Here is a 22,497-nt window from a genome sequence, read left to right as displayed (position 1 = left end):
GTTTCATACTGTCCTTTTATCTGCTTCTATAGAATCCCTTATTTTACAATATCATATGATGAGGTTAATCTGACCTTGAAGGTCTCTCTTGCCAGTACTTTTACCTTCATTACACATTCCTTCTTTAAAAATTTATAAATTTAAACTACCCAACTATTTTTCTCCAATTAAGGGCAATTTTGCGTGGCCAATCCACCTATCCTGCACAATCTTTTTGGACTGTGGGGGTGTGACCCATGCAGACGCGGGGAGAATGTGTAAACTCCACATGGACAGTGACCCTGGGCCGGGATCTAACCCGTTCTCGGCACCGTGAGGCAGCAGTGCTAACCACTGCACCACCATGCAGCCCAAAACATTCTTTACATATACAGCAATTAAGCTTTTTAAGAAATTTAGAGTACCCAATTCATTTTTTTCCAACAAAGGGGCAATTTAGCGTGGCCAATCCACCTACCCTGCACATCTTTGAGTTGTGGGGGCGAAACCCATGCGAACACGGGGAGAATGTGCAAACTCCACACAGACAGTGATCCAGAGCTTGGATCGAACCTGGGACCTTGGCATTGTGAGGCAGCAGTGCTAACCGCTGTGCTACTCTGCTGCCCTGCTTTTGCATTTTTACAGCAAATAAAAATCAGTCTTTTACGAGAACTGCTGATTCATTATTGATTCATTCATTGTAACTGAATTAAGGATCAATCAGCTGTTACTGATTGGTGGCTAAATAAAACAGTAATCTTTAATTAATATATTTGGTCACTCCAAGGTACACTGATTCAAAAAGACAGTTTGTGAAAGACAATAGCTTTATTTCTTACTCATCTTGATTGGATTCAACAAATAGCCTTGTGGTTGAGCCAGATATTGGCACAATTTAATGTTCTCTTCTTGTCAAAATTATTGAAGAATTTATTTATTTCAACAATTAATGCTCACTCAGCAGCGTCGAAGCATTCACGTTTATACAGTATTAATTTCTGAAATAAAGATCTCGTCACACGTTAGAGTTTAACATGGCTTCTGTAGAAACCAACTATTTTCTAATACACCTGATAGTTAAAAGATAGCTATTTAACGTTAATATTAAGCCCCAGTTTTAAATACCCATTTTAAATTAAGGATTTCAACACTCATAACCTCAGGTCATCTCAAAACATATAGCTTCAACAGAACAGAGACACAAAACAGCACGACACAGCATAATTCCATTATAGATCAAAACAGCACTTTTACTGAGCTCCATTGTTCTAACAAATACATTTGTAAGACAGTGTGACATTAAAACACAAGCCGTACCAGATATCATTCCAGGGACAGGGCAGGCACTAGTGTCCACAATGTGCAAAATAGCGAAGTCAGCAGAAGTCGGACACTGGTGTCCACAATGTGCAAAATAGCAAAGTCAGCAGAAGTCGGACACTAGTGTCCACAATGTGCAAAATAGCGAAGTCAGCAGAAGTCTGACACTAGTGTCCACAATGTGCAAAATAGCGAGGGCAGCACGGTAGCATTGCGGATAGCACAATTGCTTCAGAGCTCCAGAGTCCCAGGTTCGATTCCGGCTTGGGTCACTGTCTGTGCGGAGTCTGCACATCCTCCCCGGTGTGCGTGGGTTTCCTCCGGGTGCTCCGGTTTCCTCCCACAGTCCAAAGATGTGCAGGTTAGGTGGATTGGCCATGATAAAATGCCCTTAGTGTCCAAAATTGCCCTTAGTGTTGGGTGGGGTTTCTGGGTTATGGGGATAGGGTGGAGGTGATGACCTTGGGTTGGGTGCTCTTTCCAAGAGCCGGTGCAGACTCGATGGGCCGAATGGCCTCCTTCTGCACTGTAAATTCTATTATTCTAAGTCTAGTTTAAACTGGTTGTGATAATCGCACAGAATCGCATTCCATAACATACACAAGTATTCAGATATGAAACATTTAAAGCTAATGTTGCACATTGAAAATTGACAGCTAATCGTCAAATCAAACTCATTTGATTCTAACCTAAACCAATTGGGTTTTAGGTTAGAAAGATGGCTAAAGACTGATATGATTTTGTATAACCGTACGGGTCCGTATGGCCATCTTTATTCATGAATCATCTATACTTTGATCTAAATTATTCGCTGTCTCTATACTTTCACTTTTCCACTCTAGCTGTTGAAGTAAATGCAATCTGATTTGCCGTAAGCAAGAAACCATTTCTGTATTATTTCAAAGTTAAATTGTGTACAAGTTGCTTCTTTTTAAGTCCTTTTTGCTAGCCGGACTTATTAGAGAATAAGATTTAAGTGGTTCTCAATTGTAAACAAATAGAGGCAATAAACGATTCTTGTTTGCACCCAATAAATTTTAACTCAAATTTCTACTGAGTTTTAGTGTCGCAAGTGCCACTAAATCCACATGGTAGGTCTCTACAACTGGCGTCGTTTGGCAAAAGGGGAGGAGCCAGCCAGGATGAAATCAGAAGACTGAAGAAAGACCAGAAGGATGGAAGACCCAAATAAAAACGGCTAGACTGCGGTAAGAAATATCTTTTTCACCCATTAAAAGTCTTAAAGCCGCCTCAAGCAGTGCTTCGATCCCTAGAAAGGACCGTTTTATAGACTGTGTTAATTCAATCGGGTGCTGGTCGTTGAAACTAAAATAAAACAGGACTGAAAGAATAGTCGGGCTAGTGTACACAGATACACAAACAGAGTTGGCGACCAAAAAGTAAGGCTGAGTTTATGGCAGACATGACTCCTAAAATAGATTCAGGACCTTCAAATGGTAGAGAACAAGTTCCCACAATGTCCAAGGGAGGTCGCGCTGTACCGGATGTCTCTATTGATGATATATTGGGTGATCTTAGATCTTTGATTTGTCGATAATATGGACTGTCTGAAGTTGCAAGAAAGATTGAATCAAAATATGATATCCCCATAGGACAGTGGTCCCTTGATAATATCAAGAAGGCATGGGGAAAAACCACACGTTTAAATGGAGGAAAACGTATGAAATGGTCTTTTGCAGTAATGGCACAACTCCAAAAACATCAAGAGACAATCGCAAAAGCTAAATTCGATCATGACCTTAAGTTCACTAAAGACCAACTAGCAGCAGTTGTTGAAGAATTACGCGATGCAAAATCTAAACTTGAACAATGTGATCAGATTAAAACATTATTGGAAAATGAAACCTTTAAAGTTCAACAACAATCATTTCAAATTGATGAACTCCAAAAGAAAGATACTGACTCAGAATCCAAACTTCAACAGTTAATATCAGAAAATGATGGTCTTAAAAGTCAAAATTGCCAGTTATTTGAGGAAAAATGTATGTTGGAAAATGACAAGGACACCATGAAATGTCAGAACAAATTACTGACAGACAAATTAACAGCTCAAAAGCCTTCAAATCTGTCTTTAATAAATCAGCTGAACTCTCCAAAGCAAACAGCGACACCAACGGGAAGAGTTGAAATGATTTTAACTAAGGCCCAAGATATACCAGTGATATCTAAACCAAATCCTATATTATTGCAAGCTGCTACTGACATGAAAACAATGAATACACTGATCGAAGTTCCACAGGGAGAGTCTGGCAAAATGAACTATCTGTCAAGGACACTTTTACCACAGAACAAACCTAATTCTTACTCTTGAGACCGACCACAAAATGCTGCTGGCACCAATCCAAAAGCTTCTCATGGCAGCTTTAATAGACTGTGAGATGTTTAAACAAGAAAAGCCTATTCGGTTAAGCAACGAGCCTCATGGCAAACAAAGTGTAATACAACTTAACCCATTAAGCACCAAACAACTTGGAGATGAAGTGATAAAGACAACAACCTAGGTTGTAAACCATTTAAAAGATCTATCAAAAACCCATTTTGTCACTGGTTTAAAACCAGAACTGTCTGCAGCTTTAAACTTGATCCTACCCAGACCTCAGTCAGAAACCGCCTCTCCTCCTCCGTTACCGACAAATCTGTCCATAAGAGATATGAAATTCCTTTCTCGTGTTGAAGACGGCCATTTTGCGAGTTTCAGATTTCATGATTACAAACTGGTCTCCTATGATGAAGGCCCGCCCCCTGGCTACAGGGATACGCCCCAAGTCACGTATCGTAAAAGTTGCCAAGAACTGTTAACTTGAGAAAACTGTCATTATTTTGAATGTTGCTTTGTTAATTTTAGGAAATTAACAAATCTTGTTAGCAGTACTCCCTTTAACAGAATCAATGAATTGATATACAGAAAACCAAGTTCATTCAGCGCAAGATTGGTTCAGTCATATGTTCAATAAATTGTGTTTGATATTTTAGAATAAATGTTTAAAATTAGCTTGAAAATTAAAACTTCAGACAATGTGTAAGGTGTTTTTAAGGAAAGTAACTCTGATTAAAAACAAATCCATGGAGAGAACACATTGTTCGAAGACACTTGATAAGGGAATTTGGCAGCAATCCAACTTTTACTCCCAGTCCATTTGAGTGACATTTTTAAAAAACGTTGAGATGCAAATGGCATAATTCCAAGGTATCCACCCATTATACGCCCATTTTTGTTTCTGCAGGAAAATTAACCCTTTCAAGAAGCTTTTGCGCATATTCCAGAAGATGTCAAAGACTTGACAACTCACATCCAATACAAAGTTTAAAAAAAACTTTTTTTTTTACAAACGTTTAATTGAGGTTTTTTTTTTGCATTTCAACAACAACAAAATCAACAATATACATAACAAGAAAAATATAAACATGGTGCAAATTCCACCTTCCTCTCCCACAGGTCTTGCCATTACTTACCCCCCGAACCTACGCGAACCTAACCCCCTCCCCACCCTTTCTGCTGACGATTAGTTCTCTGCGAGGAAGTCGATGAATGGTTGCCACCTCCGGGCGAACACCAGCAGAGACCCTCTCATGGCGAACTTAATTTTCTCCAGTCAGAGGAAGCCAGCCATGTCCGAAAGCCAGGTCTCCGATTTCGGGGGCTTTGAGTCCCTCCATGCCAACAATATCCGCCTCCGGACTACCAGGGAAGCAAAGGCCAGAACATCCGCCTCTCTCTCCCCCTGGATTCCCGGATCCAGCGACACCCCAAAAATCGCCACCTCCGTACTCATTGCCACCCTCATATTTAATACTGTGGACATGGCATCGGCAAACCCCAGCCAAAATTCACTTAGTTTTGGACATGCCCAGAACATATGGACATAATTCGCTGCCCCCCCCCCCCCACCCCCCGCGCATTCCGCACACCTGTCCTCCACCCCATCCGGGCTGCTGTCCTGTGAGCCCGGTGAACAACCTTAAATTGGATAAGGCTGAGCCTGGCACACGTTGCAGTAGTATTGACCCTTCCTAACGCGTCCACCCAGAGGCCCTCCTCTATCTCTCCCCCTAGCTCCTCCTCCCACTTTTGCTTCAGCTCCTCGGTTTGCGTCTCCTCCGAACCCATAAGCTCTCTATATATGTCCGAGACGCTCCCCTCCCCTATCCATCCTCTAGAGACCACCCGATCCTGAATCCCCCTTAGCGGCAGGAGTGGGAAGGTTGGTACCTGCTTCCGCAAAATGTCCCGTATCTGTAAATATCGGAATTCATTTCCCCCAGCCAATGCAAACTTCTCCTCCAGCGCCCTCATACTTGGGAAGCTACCTTCCAAGAACCAGTCACCCATCCTCTCAATCCCCGCTCTCCACCAAATTCAGAACCCCGCGTCCATCCTCCCCGGGGCAAACCGATGGTTGTTGCAGATTGGGGATCACACCGATGCCCCCTCTGCTCCCACATGTCTCCTCCACTGCCCCCAGACTCTCAGGGCTGCCACCACCGCTGGACTGGTGGAGTACCGCGCCGGCGGGAACGGCAGCGGTGCCGTCACCAATGCCCCTAAACTTGTGCCCTTACATGAAGCCGCCTCCATGCGCACCCATGCCGGCTCACCCCCCCCCCCCCACCTACCACCTCCGAACCATGGCTATGTTAGTCACCCAGTAGTAATTGCTGAAATTCGGCAGCGCCAGCCCACCATCACCCGACTCCGCTCGAGCATTGCCCTCTTCACCCGCGGCGGCTTGCCACCCCCGCACAAAGCCCACCATAATCATATTGATCCACTTAAAAAAGGACCGCGGGATGAAGATGGGGAGGCACTGGAAAACGAAAAGGAACTTCGGGAGGACCATCATTTTGACCGACCACCAGAGACAACGGGAGCGTGTCCCATCTTCGGAAATCCTCCTTCATCTGGTCCACCCACTGGGCCAGGTTCAATTTGTGTAGCCTGTCCCAATCCCTCGCCACCTGAATACCCAAGTACCTAAAACTGTCCCCTACCACTCTAAACGTCAGTTCCCCCAGTCGCCTCTCCTGACCTCTCGCCTGAACCACAAACAACTCGCTCTTTCCCATATTAGCTTGTACCCCGAAAACCGGCCGAATTCCCCTAAGATTCCCATAATTTCCCCCATCCCCTCCATTGGGTCTGAGACATACATCAGTAGGTCATCCGCATACAGCGAGGCTCTGTGCTCCACCCACCCCGGACCAACCCCTTCCAGCCCCTTGAGGCCCTCAGAGCAATTGCCAGCGGCTCTATCGGCAGCGCAAACAGCAGTGGGGAGAGGGGACATCCCGGTCTCTTCCCCCGGTGTAGCCTGAAATATTCTGAAGTCGTCCTGTTTGTCCATACACGAGCTACCGGAGCCTGGTACAGCAATCTAACCCAGTCAACAAAGCCCCTTCCAAACCCGAACCGCTCCAGCACCTCCCATAAGTAATCCCACTCGACCCGGTCGAAGGCATTTTCCGCGTCCATCGCAACCACCACTTCAACTTCCCTACCTTCCAGGGGCATCATGATCACGTTTAGCAACCTTCTTACTTTGGCCCCCAGCTGTCTACCCTTAACGATCCCTGTCTGGTCCTCCCCTATAACGTCCGGTACACAGTCCTCAATCCTAGAGGCCAGAAGTTTGGCATCCACGTTCAGCAAGGCTATTGGCCTATAAGAATCACACAGCTCCGGTCTTTGTCCCTTTTCAGAATGAGCGAGATCATGGCCTGTGACATTGTCTGGGGTAAAACCCCTCTTTCCTTGGCCTCATTAAAGACCTTCAACAGTACAGACCCCAATATTCTGGAGAACGTTTTATAGAACTCGATTGGGTACCCATCCGGTCTCGGGGCCTTACCCGACAGCATGCCCTTCAAACACTCCACTATCTCCTCCAGCCTGATCGGGGCCCCCAGCCCTTCTACCAGCTCCCCATCCACCTTCGGGGAAGTCAACCCATCCAAAAAGTGCCTCATCCCATCCGGCCCCGCAGGGGGTTCCGACCTATACAACCTACTATAAAAGTCACAAAAGGTCTTGCTCACTCCTGCCGAGTCCCCGAGTTCCCATCCCCGTCAACAACTTTCCCTATTTCCCTAGCTGCCTCTCTCTTTCTGAGCTGCTGTGCAAGCATCCTACTGGCCTTCTCCCTGTGCTCATAAATCGCCCCCTTCGCCTTTCTGAGCTGCTCCACTGCCCTTCCTGTGGTGAACAAACCAAATTCCGCCTGCAGCCTCCGGCGTTCCCTTAACAACCCTACCTCTGGAGCCTCCGCATGCCTCCTATCCACTCGCAGAATCTCTTTTACCAGTCGGTCCGTTTCTGCCCTATCCGTCCTGTCCCTGTGAGCCCGGATCGAGATCAGCTCACCACTGCCTTCAGCGCTTCCCAGACCACCGCTGCTGAGACCTCCCCCGTGTCGTTTACCTGCAGGTAGTTCAGCATGCACTTCCTCAACCTCTCGCACAGCAACAGCCCCACATCCAACCTCCATTGCGGGTGCTGCTTGCTATCCATAGTGACCTGTCCATCCAGTGCGGAGCATGGTCCGAGATCGTAATCGCTGAATAACCCGTGTCCACCACCCCCGCCATCAGAGCCCTGCCCACAACAAAGAAATCTATTCGGGAGTACACCCTGTGTACGTGGGAGAAAAAAGAAAATTCCTTGGCCCTTGGCTGCCTAAATCTCCATGGATCCCCCCCCCCCCCCCCACCCCCTATCTGCTCCATGAACCCTTTCAGCTCCTTTGCCATTGCTGGCACCTTGCCCGTTCTCGAGCATGACCGATCCAGGCCTGGATCAATAACCGTGTTGAAATCCCCACCCATAATCAGCCTGTGCGATTCCAGGTCTGGAATCTTCCCCAGCACCCTCTTTATAAAATCCCCATCGTCCCAATGTGGCGCGTATACGTTGACCAGCACTACCTTCATCCCGTGCAGCTTGCCACTAACCATGATATATCGGCCTCCCACATCCGAGACTATCCTCCCCACCTCAAATGCCACCCGCTTGTTAATCAGAATCGCAGCCCCTCTTGTCTTTGAATCCAGCCCCGAGTGGAAAACCTGATAACCCAACCTTTCCTCAACCTGACCTGATCCACTACTTTAAGATGTGTCTCCTGCAGCATCACCACGTCCACCTTCAGTCTCCTCAGGTGCGCAAACACACGTGCCCTCTTTACCGGCCCATTTAGCCCCTGGACATTCCAGGTGACCAGCCTAGTTGGGGGGCAAAGGGCCCCCCCCCCCCCCCCCACAAAGGGGCAAAGGCCCCCCGCTGGTCAGCCATTCCCTTTCTTGGGCCCGCCTCTAGCCCATGCGCCGCACCAGCTATAAGCCTTCTTAACACCTGTTTCAACCTGCCTTGCCACCTTCAGAGAATTATGGACTTGAATGAGCTGGAAGCTCATTCTTCCAGCAGAGCGGGCAGAGAGGGGAGCGATTTTTGGAGGGGAGAGCTGGAAGCTAAGCTGTGTTTTTGATTTTTAACTTACTTTTTCGGAGCAGGAAACCGGAAGTCGGCCGTGGGGAGACCTGGGAAGGTTGTATTACCCAATAAATTTGAAAGGTGAGGAAACCAGAGACACTACACGTGTAGTGTCTCCCACCCTCCCGCCTCCTCTAACCTAAAAAAAAAGACTCAGTGCTGTGAGCAGGTAAGCTATTTTTTCTTTCATTTTTACTGGGAGACTAAGTAGAGTTGATAGCAGCGAGGGCAGTGGAATGTTCCTCCTGCAGAATGTCCGAGGTAAGGGAGACCACCGGTGTCCTTGCTGACTTCACCTGCGGGAAGTGCAGCCATCTCCAGCTCCTCACAGACCAGTGTTAGGGAACTGGAGCTGGATGAACTGCGGGTCATTCGGGAAGCTGAGGGGATGATAGATAGAAGCAACAGGGACATAGTTACACCTGAGAACAAAGGTAGCTGGGTAACAGTTCGAGGTGGGAAGAGGAGGAAGCAGTCAGTGCAGGGATCCCCTGTGGTCGTTCCTCTCAACAATAAGTATACCGCTTTGGGTACAGTTGGGGGGAAATTACCTAGCAGGGGTAGGCTGCAGTGACCGGGTCTCTGGCACGAGGTCCGGTTCTGGGGCTCAGAAGGGAAGGGGAGATATTAGGAGAGCAGTAGTTATAGGGGACTCAATAGTTAGAGGTACAGACAGGTGGTTCTGTGGGCACGGGAGAGACTCTCGGATGGTTTGTTGCCTCCCGGGTGCCAGGGTCCATGACGTCTCGGATCGTGCCTTCAGGATCCTTAAGGGGGAGGGGGACCAGCCAGAAGTCGTGGTGCACATTGGTACCAACGACGAAGGTAGGAAAAGGGGTGTGGATGTAACAAACGAGTTTAGGGAGTTAGACTGGAAGTTAAAAGCCAGGACAGACAGAGTTGTCATCTCTGGTTTGTTGCCGGTGCCACGTGATAGCGAGGCTAGGAATAGGGAGAGAGTGCAGTTGAACACGTGGCTGCAGGAATGGTGTAGGAGGGAGGGCTTCAGGTATTTGGATAATTGGAGTACATTCTGGGGAAGGTGGGACCTGTACAAGCAGGACGGGTTGCATCTGAACCAGAGGGGCACCAATATCCTGGGATGGAGGTTTTCTAGTACTCTTCAGGAGGGTTTAAACTAATTTGGCAGGGGAATGGGAACCGGATTTGTAGTCCAGCAACTAAGGTAGCCGATGTTCAGGACGCCAAAGCATGTAGTGAGGCAGTGGGGAAGGTAACACTGACAAAGGAGAGTACTTGCAGGCACGGAGATGGGTTGAAGTGTGTATACTTCAATGCAAGGAGCATCAGGAATAAGGTGGGTGAACTTAAGGCATGGATCGGTACTTGGGACTACGATGTGGTGGCCATCACGGAAACCTGGATAGAAGAGGGGCAGATATGGTTGTTGGAGGTTCCTGGTTATAGATGTTTCAATAAGATTAGGGGGATGGCATTGTTAATTAGAGATAGTATAACAGCTGCAGAAAGGCAGTTGGAGGAGGATCTGCCTACTGAGGTAGTATGGGTTGAAGTCAGAAATAGGAAAGGAGCAGTCACCTTGTTGGGAGTTTTCTATAGCCCCCCAATAGCAGCAGAGATGTGGAGGAACAGATTGGGAAACAGATTTTGGAAAGATGCAGAAGTCACAGGGTAGTAGTCATGGGTGACTTCAACTTCCAAAAAATTGAGTGGAAACTCTTTAGATCAAATAGTTTGGATGGGGTGGTGATTATGCAGTGTGTCCAGGAAGCTTTTCTCACACAGTATGTAGATTGTCCGACCAGAGGAGAGGCCATATTGGATTTGGTACTTTGTAATGAACCAGGGCAAGTGATAGATTTGTTAGTGGGGGAGCATTTTGGCGATAGTAGCCACAATTCTGTGACTTTCACTTTAATAATGGAGAGGGATAGGTGTGTGCAACAGGGCAAGGTTTACAATTGTGGGAAGGGTAAATACGATGCTGTCAAACAAGAACTGAAGTGCATAAGTTGGGAACATGGGCTGTCAGGGAAGCACACAATTGAAATGTGGAACTTGTTCAAGGAACAGATACTACGTGTCCTTGATATGTATGTCCCTGTCAGGCAGGGAAGAGATAGTCGAGTGAGGGAACCATGGTTGACAAGAGAGGTTGAATGTCTTGTTAAGAGGAAGAAGGATACTTATGTAAGGCTAAGGAAACAAGGTTCAGACAGGGTGCTGGAAGGATACAAGATAGCCAGGAGAGAACTGAAGAAAGGGATTAGGAGAGCTAAGAGAGGGCATGAAAAATCTTTGGTGGGTAGGATCAAGGAAAACCCCAAGGCCTTTTACACATATGTGAGAAATATGAGAATGACTAGAGCGAGGGTAGGTCCGATCAAGGACAGTAGCGGGAGATTGTGTATGGAGTCTGAAGAGATAGGAGAGGTCTTGAACGAGTACTTTTCTTCAGTATTTACAAATGAGAGGGGCCATATTGTTGGAGAGGAGATACTTGTTAGGAAGGAAGTTGTGTTGGGCATTTTGAAAAACTTGAGGATAGACAAGTCCCCCGGGCCTGACGGGATATATCCAAGGATTCTATGGGAAGCAAGAGATGAAATTGCAGAGCCGTTGGCAATGATTTTTTCGTCCTCACTGTCAACAGGGGCGGTACCAGGGGATTGGAGAGTGGCGAATGTCGTGCCCGTTCAAAAAAGGGAATAGGGATAACCCTGGGAATTACAGGCCAGTTAGTCGTACTTCGACGGTAGGCAAAGTAATGGAAAGGGTATGGAGGGATAGGATTTCTGAGCATCTGGACACTGCTTCATTAGGGATAGTCAGCACGGATTTGTGAGGGGTAGGTCTTGCCTCACAAGTCTTATTGAATTCTTTGAGAAGGTGACCAAGAACGTGGATGAAGATAAAGCAGTGGATGTAGTGTACGTGGATTTTATAAGGCATTTGATAAGGTTCCCCATGGGAGGCTTATGCAGAAAGTAAGGAGGCATGGGATAGTGGGAAATTTGGCCAGTTGGATAACAAACTGGTTAACTGATAGAAGTCAGAGAGTGGTGGTGGATGGCAAATATTCAGCCTGGAGCCCAGTTACCAGTGGCGTACCGCAGGGATCAGTTTTGGGTCCTCTGCTGTTTGTGATTTTCATTAATTACTTGGATGAGGGAGTTGAAGGGTGGGTCAGTAAATTTGCAGACGATACGAAAATTGGTGGAGTTGTGGATAGTGAGGAGGGCTGTTGTCGGCTGCAAAGAGACATAGATAAGATGCAGAGCTGGGCTGAGAAGTGGCAGATGGAGTTTAACCCTGAAAAGTGTGAGGTTGTCCATTTTGGAAGGACAAATATGAATGCGGAATACAGGGTTAATGGTAGGGTTCTTGGCAATGCGGAGGAGCAGAGAGATCTTGGGGTCTATGGTCATAGATCTTTGAAAGTTGCCACTCAAGTGGATAGAGCTGTGAAGAAGGCCTATGATGTGCTAGTGTTCATTAGCAGAGGGATTGAATTTAAAAGCCGTGAGATGATGATGCAGCTGTACAAAACGTTGGTAAGGCCACATTTGGAGTACTGTGTGCAGTTCTGGTCACCTCATTTTAGGAGGGATGTGGAAGCTTTGGAAAAGGTGCAAAGGAGATTTACCAGGATGTTGCCTGGAATGGAGAGTAGGTGTTACGAGGAAAGGTTGAGGGTGTTAGGCCTTTTCTCATTAGAACGGAGAAAGATGAGGGACGACTTGATAGAGGTTTATAAGAATTATGGAGTTTAATTTAGATAAATGTGAGGTGATGCATTTTGGCAGATCGAATCAGGCCAGGACCTACTCAGTTAATGGTATGGCGTTGGGGAGAGTTATAGAACAAAGAGATCTAGGAGTACAGGTTCATAGCTCCTTGAAGGTGGAGTCGCAGGTGGACAGGGTGGTGAAGAAGGCATTCGGCATGCTTGGTTTCATTGGTCAGAACATTGAATACAGGAGTTGGGACGTCTTGTTGAAGTTGTACAAGACATTGGTACGGCCACACTTGGAATACTGTGTGCAGTTCTGGTCACCCTATTATAGGAAGGATATTATTAAACTGGAAAGAGTGCTGAAAAGATTTACTAGGATGTTGCCGGGACTTGATGGTTTGAGTTATAAGGAGAGGCTGGATAGACTGGGACTTTTTCCTTGGAGCGTAGGAGGCTTAGGAGTGATCTTATAGAGGTCTATAAAATAATGAGGGGCATAGATAAGGTAGATAGTCAACATCTTTTCCCAAAGGTAGGGGAGTCTAAAACTAGAGGGCATAGGTTTAAGGTGAGAGGGGAGAGATTCAGAAGGGCCCAGAGGGGCAATTTCTTCACTCAGAGGGTAGTGAGTGTCTGGAATGGGCTGCCAGAGGTAGTAGTAGAGGCGGGTACAATTGTGTCTTTTAAAAAACATTTAGATAGTTACATGGGTAAGATGGGTATAGAGGGTTATGGGCCAAGTGCGGGCAACTGGGACTAGCTTAATGGTAAAAACTGGGCGGCATGGACTGGTTGGGCCGAAGGGCCTGTTTCCATGCTGTAAACTTCTATGATTCTATGATTCTATGATCAGGGGAATAGACAGAGTCGACAGTCAGAGACTTTTTCCCCAGGTGGAACAAACCATTACAAGGGGACATAAATTTAAGCTGAATGGTGGAAGATATAGGGGGGATGTCAGAGGAAGTTCTTTACCCAGAGAGTAGTGGGGGCATGGAATGCATTGCCTGTGGAAGTAGTTGAGTCGGAAACTTTAGGGACCTTCAAACGGCTGCTGGATAGGTACATGGATTACGGTAGAATGAGGGGATGTAGATTAATTTGTTCTTAACCTAGGACAAAAGTTCAGCACAATATCGTGGGCCGAAGGGCCTGTTCTGTGCTGTATTTTCCTATGTTCTATGTTCTAACCCCAAGGTCCCTCTGCTCCTGCACTCCCCTCAAAGTTGTACCATTGAGCTTATATTGTCTCCCCATGTTTCTTCAACCAAAATGCATTACCTCACATTTTACTGCATTGAAGTTCTACTGCCAGGTGTCTGCCCATTTGGCCAACTTATCAATGTCCCTCTGAAGTCGCTCAGCGTCATCCTCACAATTCACTATTCTCCTTAGCTTAGTATCATCTGCCCAATATAGGCCCAATACACACTCAGACCCGCATCACAAGGACCAATTTACTGACACTTTGTTGGTGAGCTAAGTATAATGAGAAAATCCATAAGATTCACACCACCCTCAGTGAATCGAAGTAAAATTCACTTAGATAGCACAGGGTTCACAGTTTTACAAGATTCAAGTATAATGAGAACATCTCCGCAGAGAGTAGGTCTAAAATGCATTGTCTGAGAATGTGGTGATGCAGGTTCAAACGATGCAATCAAAAGGATTGTTATTTGAAAAGCAGCAATTTGCCAAGTTATGGGGAGAAGGCAGGAGAATGGCATTAATTGAAATGTCCATTCTGAGAGATAGTACTGACATGATGGGCCAAATAGCCGTCTTCTGTGTTGTATCAACGATGTGATTGGATGATTATGGTCTCCAATGCAAATACACACTTTCTTAAATGTGCAATCTAATACTGCACCCAGTACTCCAGATGTGATCTATAAAAGTCCTGCACATCTTTATTCCTGAACTCCAATTCCCTTGCAACAAAGGCCAACATGCCATTTACCTTTCGAATTGTTTGCTGTATTTTCACGCTAACTTTCTGTGTTCCTTGTCCCAGCATTCCCCAGTCCCAATGAACATCAAAACATACAAATTTCTCATCTCTTCACAAATATATTACTGTTCTTTTCTGACAACCAAAGTAAATAACTTCACACTTTCCTAAATGATACTCCATCTGCTATCTTGTTGCCCACTCCATTTACCTGTCCATGTCTCTTTGCAGTTTCCATACCCACCCACAGCTTACCTTTCCACTGAGCTTTGTATCATCAGAAAACTTGCACATTGTAATAATTACAGGATGAGCGGAGTGAAAGGCCAAACGGGTTCATTTTAAACTGAAAATAAAACCGCTATCACAGCACAAAACAAACATCCCAGCCCTGGACTATCGGCAACTGTCGGTCTGGTTCTGGGGGCTACATTTAAAGATCTGAATGAACCCCAGTGGGGCCAGCCTCCGCCCACTCACCACGGGAACTTGTATTCTACAAATCCCATGGGGAGATCAATCAGCGATCCCCCGTGGTCCTCGTGAGGTTTATCACACATACGTTACTCTGTCTCTTTTTCTCAGTAATAATATAAATGTAAATAGCCGAGACCCAGCAGATTCTTGTGGTACGGAACATTTCCTGTCTGCCAACTTGGAAATGCTCTCCACATGCCCAGTTTCTGATTACTATTCTAACCAATCCTCTAACCATCTTGCCCCCAACTCCGTGAGCCCTTAAGGCCGCCTAACAGGACCCAAACCATGCACGGAGTATAAAGGATGAAATACTGGGCGCTTGACAAGAAGGTTACAGACATTGGGCGGTATTAAGAGACCGAAGACAGTTACTGGGATGGAGAGGGGTTTATGGCTGTTGGGGATTTGAAAGCAATTGAGGAGATACAACAATAGTGAGTATTTTTAGAGGCTGGGGAAGATTACAGCACTGTGTGCATTGTGGGGAATTAGACGATTTTACGGGAGGTAGGGAAGGTTGGAGGGGCTGGAGAAGATTACAGAGGTAGGTAGGGTTGTCGGGACTGTAGGGTTATAGGATCTGAAGGAGATTGCTGAGATAGGATGTGCTATCTCAGAGGAGAGCTACAAGAGAATACACAAAGCAGGAAGAGCTTAAAACTGGGGGTGTTCTTACAGTATTGCAGATGTTGTACCGGTTGTAGGAGGTGCAGAATATTACAAAGATAGAGAGGGTTATAGTCTATGAATGAGATTACAGAAATAGAGACAGTTATAGGGATTGACGGATTTTACAGAGCTAGGAAGGGTTGTAGGAGTTGGAGGATATAGGTTGTAGCCTCTGAATGACAAACGCAGATCAGAAGGGCCGTAGGTTTGGAGAATCTTAAAGAGAAATGGAGGGATCAAGGGGTGAAAATGTTAATTGATTGGGAGGGTTGTAGTGGTTGGAGTTGGGAACAGAGATCGATGGTCTGGAGGTGGTAATAGAGATAGGGGGCGGAGTTCTCCATTCCTGAGGCTAAGTGCCGGTGCCAACGGAGGATCTGCGGATTTTTGACGATGGGAAAATTGGCACGAACCCCTCAACGATTCCGGTCCCGGGGAGAGGCTAGCACCAGCGTCACGTGGAGCACCCATGGATCGTGCAGAAACCGGCTGGAGAATGGCCGGGTCCCGGGCCGCGAATGCACAGGGCTGACAAGCTGCACCGGGCGTGCTGGAAAACATGCCGCCGGCCGTGCTGGACTGCATACCCACCCACCTCAACCCCACAGCCCACCCCCTGGCCACCCCCCACCACTCCCTCCAGCCCTAGCAGACGCCCCCGGCCAGTGGCACGGATCCTGGCCCAATGTGGCGGCGCAGGACACTGTTCGCAGCCGGCACACCAGGTTCACGACCGCTGGGACCACACGTGGCCCGTGCCGTTTGGAACTGGGCCCATCGGAGACGGATCATCGCGGGTGGGCCGGCTGATGATGTGGCAACGGCCTTGTGACTGTGTGTGCCACGCGTCCCAATGACGCCAATTTGGAGGGGGCAGAGCATCGTGACCTGGCATCAAACCGGCGCCTGTCCCGACTCCGGCGTCGGAAGCCATTCTCCACCCTGTAGCCGATCCCAATTTTGGTGTCAGCTATGGAGAATTCCGCCCAGGGAGTGTAATAACGGCTGAAGAAGCTGACACAGTTGTTGAGGATCGTTGGCTCTGTATCAAGTTACAGTTATGGGGAGGGTTGCAAGAGCTGAGGATAGAATCAGGGGTTGGAGAATGTTAGAGAGACATTTTAAAAAATCCAATAAAGAGGCAACTGAGCGCGGCCAATCCACCTGCCCTGCACAGCTTTTAGTTGTGGGGATGAGACCCACACTGACACGGGGAGAATGTGCAAACCCCACACAGGTAATGACCCGGGGCCGGGATCGAACCCGGGTCCTTGGCTCTGTGAGGCAGCAGCAGTGTGTTAGAGAGACTTGGTCATTAGGACAGGAGGCAGCTTGTCCAGATCTGACAGAGGGAGGGGCACAAGTGTTCAGAAGTGGGAGCACACTGAGAACAGTCACACTGTGGCTTCCGGGTGCGGCGATGACCAGCTGAGTCGCACGTTTCGGCAGCTCCCTGTGAAACGGACTTTTGGGCTCTTGATAGGAGCCCCAACGGCAATTTTAACGGCTGAAAACACCGTGCGGTAAACCAGAAGGGTGTTCCCCCTGGACATGGATGGAAAAAGGAGAGGAAAGTGGCCGGATTGCAGCGGATCCTTTGGAACAACGGCAAGGAAGGCAAGCAGAAACCAAGATGGCGTCGGAAGGTGGCAGTTTCATATGGGGCCCTGAACAACAAGAGTTTTTGAAACGCTGCGTGGAGGAGATAAAAAAGGAAATGAAGAAAGAGTTGTTGGCCCCGATATTACAGGCGATTGAAGGGCTGAAAGAGGAACAAAAGACCCAGGAGCAGGAGCTTCGGGTCGTGAAGGCGAAAGCAGCAGAGAATGAAAACGATATACAGGGCCTGGTGGTGAAGTCGGAGATACAGGAGGCACACCAGAAACGATCTGTGGAGAGGTTGGAGGCACTGGAAAATAACGCAAGGAGGAACAACTTGAGGATTCTTGGCCTTCCTGAAGGTGTGGAGGGGGCGGACGTCGGGGCATATGTGAGCACGATGCTGCACTCGTTAATGGGAGTGGAGGCCCCGACGGGTCCGTTGGAGGTGGAGGGAGCATACCGAGTTATGGTGCGAGGATCGAGAGCAGGAGAAGCTCCCAGAGCCATAGTGGTGAGATTTCTCCGTTTTAAGGATAGAGAAATGGTCCTTAGATGGGCGAAGAAAACTCGGTGTAGTAAATGGGAGAACGCGGTGATCCGCGTCTATCAAGATTGGAGTGCGGAGGTGGCGAGAAGGAGGGCGAGCTTTAATCGGGCCAAAGCGGTACTTCACAAAAAAAAGATAAAGTTTGGAATGCTGCAACCGGCAAGACTGTGGGTCACATATCAAGGGAGGCACCACTACTTTGAGACGGCGGATGAAGCGTGGACTTTTATTGTCGAAGAAAAATTGGAATGATTGGACTACGAAAATGAACGTTTGGACAAAGTGGTGGGACGAGTGGGGGGGGGGGCGAAGAGGGATTGTATGATTAATCCTGCGGTATGGTAACTTTTCTTTCTCCCACAGGTGGTGATGGGGGGAGGTGGGGAGGGAGAGGAGATGGGGCGTTGGCCATGGGAGGCGGGGCCGAGGGAGAGGCGCGGGCTTGGTTCCCGCGCTATGATAATCATGGCGGGAATAGAGAAGCAGGAAGGAGGGGGCGCCGCACGGGGCGAGCCGTGATCACGGGGGGAAGCCGAGGTCAGCCAGAGTTTGCTGACTTCTGGGAGCAACATGGGGGGAGTAATTACGCTAGCGGGGGGTCTAGCGGGGGGGGGGGGGAGGGGGGAATTACTGGGTTGCTGCTGCTGGGGAAAGGGGGGAGTGGGTACGGGAAAGGATGGGTGGGGGGGCACCGTCTGGGAGAAATACAGCTGCGTGGGAACTGGGCGAGAAGCTGGAAAAAGATGATGGCTAACCGGCAAGGGGGGGGGGGGGGGGGGGGGTGGGAAGCCCCCCAACTCGGCTGATCACGTGGAACGTGAGGGGGCTTAACGGGCCGATAAAGAGGGCACGAGTACTCGCACACCTTAAGAAACTTAAAGCAGATGTGGCCATGTTACAGGAAACGCACCTGAAACTGATAGCTCAGGTTAGGTTGCGCAAAGGATGGGTAGGGCAGGTGTTCCATTCGGGGCTGGATGCGAAAAACAGGGGGGTGGCTATATTAGTGGGGAAGCGGGTAATGTTCGAGGCAAAGACTATAGTGGCGGATAACGGGGGCAGATACGTGATGGTGAGTGGCAAATTACAGGGAGAGATGGTGGTGTTGGTAAACGTGTATGCCCCGAATTGGGACGATGCCAATTTTATGAGGCGAATGCTAGGACGCATCCCAGACCTAGAGACCGGAAAGCTGATAATGGGGGGAGACTTTAACACGGTGTTGGAACCAAGGCTGGATAGGTCGAAGTCCAGGACTGGTAGGAGGCCGGCAGCAGCCAAGGTGCTTAAGGATTTTATGGAGCAGTTGGGAGGGGTGGACCCGTGGAGATTCAGTAGACCTAGGAGTAAGGAGTTCTCGTTTTTCTCCTATGTCCATAAAGTCTATTCACGCATAGACTTTTTTGTGTTGGGTAGGGCATTGATCCCGAGGGTGAGGGGAACGGAATATACGGCTATAGCCATTTCGGATCATGCCCCACACTGGGTAGACTTGGAGATAGGGGAGGAAACAAGAGGGCGTCCACCCTGGAGAATGGACATGGGACTAATTGTGGATGAGGGGGTGTGCTTAAGGGTGAGGGGATGCATTGAAAAGTACTTGGAACTCAATGACAATGGGGAGGTTCAGGTGGGAGTGGTCTGGGAGGCGTTGAAGGCGGTGGTTAGGGGGGAGCTGATATCAACAAGGACACATAAAGGGAAGCAGGAGAGTAAGGAACGGGAGCGGTTGTTGCAAGAACTTTTGAGGGTGGACAGACAGTATGCGGAAGCACCGGAGGAGGGACTGTATAGGGAAAGGCAAAGGCTGCATGTGGAATTTGACTTGCTGACCACAGGCACTGCAGAGGCACAATGGAGGAAGGCGCAGGGTGTACAGTATGAATATGGAGAGAAGGCGAGCAGATTGCTGGCACACCAATTGAGGAAAAGGGGAGCAGCGAGGGAAATAGGGGGGGTGAGAGACGAAGATGGAGAGACGGAGCGGGGAGCGGAGAGAGTGAATGAAGTGTTTAAGACATTTTATAAAAAATTGTATGAAGCTCAACCCCCGGATGGGAGGGAGAGAATGATGGAGTTTTTGGATCGGCTGGAAATTCCCAAGGTGGAAGAGCAGGAAAGGATGGGATTGGGAGCACAGATCACGATAGAAGAAGTGGTGAAAGGAATTAGGAACATGCAGACGGGAAAGGCCCCGGGACCGGACGGATTCCCAGTTGAATTTTACAGAAAATATTTGGACTTGCTCGCCCCGCTACTGACGAGGACCTTTAACGAGGCAAAGGAAAGGGGACAACTGCCCCCGACTATGTCAGAAGCAACGATATCGCTTCTTTTAAAGAAGGAAAAGGATCCGCTACAATGCGGGTCCTACAGACCAATCTCCCTCCTCAATGTAGATGCCAAGGTCTTGGCCAAGGTAATGGCAATGAGAATAGAGGAATGTGTCCCGGGGGTGGTTCATGAGGACCAAACTGGGTTTGTGAAGGGGAGACAGCTGAACACGAACATACGGAGGTTGTTAGGGGTAATGATGATGGCCCCACCAGAGGGTGAAACGGAGATAGTAGTGGCGATGGATGCCGAGAAAGCATTTGATAGAGTGGAGTGGGATTATCTGTGGGAGGTGTTGAGGAGATTTGGGTTCGGAGAGGGGTATGTTAGATGGGTGCAGCTGTTGTATAGGGCCCCATTGGCGAGTGTGGTCACGAATGGACGGGGATCGGCATATTTTCGGCTCCATAGAGGGACAAGGCAGGGATGTCCTCTGTCCCCATTACTGTTTGCACTGGCGATTGAGCCCCTGGCGATAGCGCTGAGAGGTTCCAAGGGATGGAGGGGAATACTTAGGGGAGGAGAAGAACACCGGGTATCTTTATATGCGGATGATCTGCTACTATATGTGGAGGATCCAGCGGAGGGGATGCCAGAAATAATGCGGATACTTGGGGAGTTTGGGGATTTTTCAGGGTATAAATTGAACATGGGGAAGAGTGAGCTGTTTGTGGTGCATCCAGGGGAGCAGAGTAGAGAAATAGAAGACCTACCGTTGAGGAAGGTAACAAGAGACTTTCGTTACCTGGGGATCCAGATAGCTAAGAATTGGGGCACATAGCACAGGCTAAATTTGACGCGGTTGGTGGAACAGATGGAGGAAGATTTCAAGAGATGGGATATGGTAGCATTGTCAATGGCAGGGAGGGTGCAGGCGGTTAAGATGGTGGTCCTCCCGAGATTCCTCTTTGTGTTTCAGTGTCTCCCGGTGGTGATCACGAAGGCTTTTTTCAAAAGGATAGAAAAGAGTATCATGGGTTTTGTTTGGGCCGGGAAGACTCCGAGAGTGAGGAAGGGATTCTTACAGCGTAGTAGGGATAGGGGGGGGCTGGCACTACCGAGCCTAAGTGAGTATTATTGGGCCGCTAATATTTCAATGGTGAGTAAGTGGATGGGAGAGGAGGAAGGAGCGGCGTGGAAGAGATTAGAGAGGGCGTCCTGTAGGGGGACCAGCCTGCAGGCTATGGTGACAGCCCCATTGCCGTTCTCACCAAGGAACTATACCACGAGTCCGGTGGTGGTAGCTACACTGAAGATTTGGGGACAGTGGAGACGACATAGGGGAAAGACCGGAGCACTGGGGGGGTCCCCGATAAGAAACAACCATAGGTTTGCCCCGGGGGGAATGGATGGGGGATATGGAATGTGGCAAAGAGCAGGTATAACGCAATTGAAAGATCTATTTGTGGATGGGAAGTTTGCGAGTCTGGGAGCGCTGACCGAGAAATATGGGTTGCCCCAAGGGAATGCATTCAGGTACATGCAATTGAGGGCTTTTGCGAGGCAACAGGTGAGGGAATTCCCGCAGCTCCCGACACAAGAGGTGCAGGACAGAGTCATCTCAAAGAAATGGGTGGGGGACGGTAAGGTGTCGGATATATATAGGGAAATGAGAGACGAAGGGGAGACTATGATGGACGAACTAAAAGGGAAATGGGAAGAAGAGCTAGGGGAGGAGATTGAGGAGGGGATGTGGGCAGATGCCCTAAACAGGGTAAACTCGTCGTCCTCGTGCGCCAGGCTAAGCCTGATTCAGTTTAAGGTATTACACAGGGCACATATGACTGGAACACGGCTCAGTAAATTTTTTGGGGTGGAGGATAGGTGTGCGAGGTGCTCGAGAAGCCCAGCGAATCATACCCATATGTTTTGGTCATGCCCGGCACTACAGGGGTTTTGGATGGGGGTGACAAAGGTGCTTTCGAAAGTAGTAGGAGTCCGGGTCGAACCAAGCTGGGGGTTGGCTATATTTGGGGTTGCACAAGAGCCGGGAGTGCAGGAGGCGAAAGAGGCCGATGTTTTGGCCTTTGCGTCCCTAGTAGCCCGGCGCAGAATATTGCTAATGTGGAAAGAAGCCAAGCCCCCGGGGGTGGAGACCTGGATAAATGATATGGCGGGGTTCATAAAGTTAGAGCGGATTAAGTTCGTCCTAAGGGGGTCGGCTCAAGGGTTTACTAGGCGGTGGCAACCGTTCGTCGAATATCTTGCGGAAAGATAGATAGGGGAGAACAAAGAAGGCAGCAGCAGCGGCCCAGGACTTTGGGGGGGGGAGGGATGGGGGGGATGGGGGGGTGTGTGGCCTGAGACAAGGCAGTTGCTAATTAGGGCTAGTTTTTTTTTGTTTTGTTTTGTTATTTAATATTTATTTATTTGTTGTTGTTTTTGTTTAA

General features: G+C 48.5%; 1 long non-coding RNA gene across 1 annotated transcript in view; it reads left to right on the top strand.

The window, feature by feature from the left end:
* Positions 1–2,205: 2,205 nt before the first annotated feature.
* Positions 2,206–22,497, top strand: part of LOC140422119 (uncharacterized) — a 28,154-nt gene continuing 7,862 nt past the window's right edge. Inside the window, exon 1 of the long non-coding RNA XR_011947267.1 lies at positions 2,206–2,510. This is a non-coding gene — a long non-coding RNA (uncharacterized lncRNA). The remainder of the gene's footprint in view (positions 2,511–22,497) is intronic.

The sequence above is a fragment of the Scyliorhinus torazame genome, chromosome 5 (assembly GCF_047496885.1).
Source record: "Scyliorhinus torazame isolate Kashiwa2021f chromosome 5, sScyTor2.1, whole genome shotgun sequence".
Taxonomy (NCBI): domain Eukaryota; kingdom Metazoa; phylum Chordata; class Chondrichthyes; order Carcharhiniformes; family Scyliorhinidae; genus Scyliorhinus; species Scyliorhinus torazame.
The sequence above is the reverse complement of the archived record's forward strand: the minus strand, read 5'-3'. Positions and strand labels throughout refer to the sequence as shown.